This window comes from Camelina sativa, chromosome 5 (assembly GCF_000633955.1).
Source record: "Camelina sativa cultivar DH55 chromosome 5, Cs, whole genome shotgun sequence".
Taxonomy (NCBI): Eukaryota; Viridiplantae; Streptophyta; class Magnoliopsida; order Brassicales; family Brassicaceae; genus Camelina; species Camelina sativa.
This window is the reverse complement of record NC_025689.1, coordinates 15,655,140-15,657,965: the sequence shown is the minus strand read 5'-3', so window position 1 is coordinate 15,657,965 and position 2,826 is coordinate 15,655,140.

The window sequence follows — 2,826 nt, the reverse complement described above, 5'->3', positions numbered from 1 at the left end:
TTAGGAGTACTCAAGTTACCAACCTGCATGGTGAGTGATTCTGGAATCGACTGAAACAACAAAGCAGTAGCGATGTCGTTCTTCTCTGGATCATCGGATCCTGGTTCTATTGTTTCCCAAACTTTCTGAATACGCAGCATGATCCTCATCCTCATGGACCATACCGTGTAGTTCGTTGAAGTCAGAAGAGGACACTGCAGAGATATCCCTTTCTCCAGCTTCTTCGGACGTGATGTTTCAACTATCTCTCCCATAGTTGTGATTCGACTTCCAAAACTTCTGTTATCGAAACACTTCTTGTTCGATTGAACCTAGAAGCTCTGATACCAAATATAAGATAGAAAAGACTTTAGAATTATAAGAAAACATTTTCTTATGTTATTGCTTAGAAAAATCTCCTCTCAAAAACTAAACAATGTTTTGCTCTTTTCTTATATCATGATCACACCTCAATCATTGATATATATAGAGCTTAATCTCCTATTTTATTTGGATTAACTAACTCCTAATCCTTTAAGAAATTGTCCTAAGCCTCTCTTGTCCTTATCTTCCTTGGTAAGGATTGAGCTTTAAACTCTTGAAGTTTATCCAACAGTATGAACATACGATTATCAACCAACATTGTCACATTTTAGGTTTCTTTCAAGTTTCCAAAATATTAAATATTCAGCAACTAGACATCATCTAATATATAACTCACCGAACACTTTATGTAACATATATTATAAATACATGTTTCAAGATCAAACTCGACTAATCTAAAAATGAACATGTAAACATTTCCGTAAATCCACATCAGATTAATTATACAGACGTAAATTTGTAAAAATACACTTTTCGAAATTGAATTGAATCTGGTATTTTGGGGAGTTTTACGTTCAACTTGGATCCTCAAACACCTACTTAACTACCACATGGAATTTCTATTTATATATTTTATTTGTTAAAATATATTATTTATAATAACATTTACAGCTATGTTATATGAAATTTTTCTTTAAAAATGTAAGATTACCTTTAATTTATGATAAGTTAAATGAAGATAATTTCTAAAAACAGAATAACATTAATCTTAATTTTGCTCTATATATATATGTATTTTTTTTTTACGATCGCTCTATATATATTCTTTGTTATAAAGTATTATTGTTCAGTGGATGTAATTGAGAAGAGAATATAGTTTGGACCTCTATTGTCATATATAGGGGTCTCTCTGTGAAAATAAAAAAAAAAGGCACTGCCACTTCTGTGAAAATTTCAGAGAGTAAATGGCAAAAATTGTCACTGGTGACGTCATCAAGACAGCAACAACCACTAATTCAATCTTGATGGTTTACGAGACTACACCTAAGCATTTTAAACATCTTTTATCTTATTTTATTTTTGTTGTGATTTCTCCAAATTTCTTCTCTGCATTTTCTTGTTGATATCAAATAAAATTCATTTTTTCATTTTTCACTCGAAAAGTTGCAACCTACCACACAAATTTTTTTACTTTACTACCACCTATAGTTTATGTACCAAGTAAGTAACTAGGGATATGTCTATATTCATTTGTTATATAGCAAATGTTTTTTCCCACAAGAAACATGGACGACGCAAATTTACAATAAGTGTTATGTGTGTTCTTACACAATAAGAGAAAAAAAGGCGGAGGTTTTGTTCGTTTGCCTCTTCATCTGAACATGGACGAGAATAGTAGTAACCACATGAAATGTTGTGACCGATGATTATGTGATATACAATTCAGAAATGCAGAAAATTTTGTATTATATTTAGTTATTTCTGATAACTATGATGACTAAAAGAAAAAGAAAAAAACAGTGATTTTTTAGGATTGGTCTATTAATCAAATACGATAAATTTGATCGTGATTGATGACATGTGAACTATTTCTTTTTCTTTTTTTTGCTTTCCAAGATCATGAACACTACAAAATTGATATGTTATCCATTACGAAATTGCATTCATTTGAAAATTTAAAAAAACTAAAGATCTGTATATTTAAACAATAAGGAGCTGCTGTGTATGGTCTATTCTCGTGAGAACTTCATTATCCTTAATTTTGTAGCAATTGCATTTAAAAAAAAAAAAATCATAGGGGTCAATTTGTTGAACAATAATAAACATGCAATATTGGTTAAAAATAATTTAAAATTCGGCATGGTGCCTTGTAAAGATACCTGAAAGCTCGAATCATAATTCTTTTATATAACGGTGGTCAAAATATTATGATGTTGTTTTAGTGATTTTGTGTAATATTCATGATAGTTATCTCTATCGAAAATTTGAGTCGGATCACTAAAAGTATATATAAGTTTGTATTAGGTTATTGGGTTCTGATCTTGATGGATTCGCTATTTGATAACTGTTTAGCAAAATAATAGACCAAGCACATAAGAATCTTAGATCACGGTATGCGTGAAGGTGCACCTCTTGGATATATATAGTCAGTATAACGGTTTGGGAAAGTATAAAATATGGTTTACAAGCCAAGCATACTTAATAAGAAACTCTATATACGTGAAGGAGCACCAAACATAGTTTTTACAATCTTGAGAGGCTTGTGGTGGGTTTTGTCTTACCATGCTTATGATGTGTATATCTGGAACGTTAAGCATTTAATTTGGTTCTTATCTAGGGGAAAGCAATTTGGGAGAGATGTTTATTCACAAGATTCATTTGAGTATACCTCATTTAATTGTTTGTCCATGTAATATGAGAATGAACTAGTTACTACTAGTTGATCGAGGTTGAACCAAAGGGTGTGTATTAGTGAATTTCTTTAGAAATATATAAAATGATAATATATATTAAAAATAACCC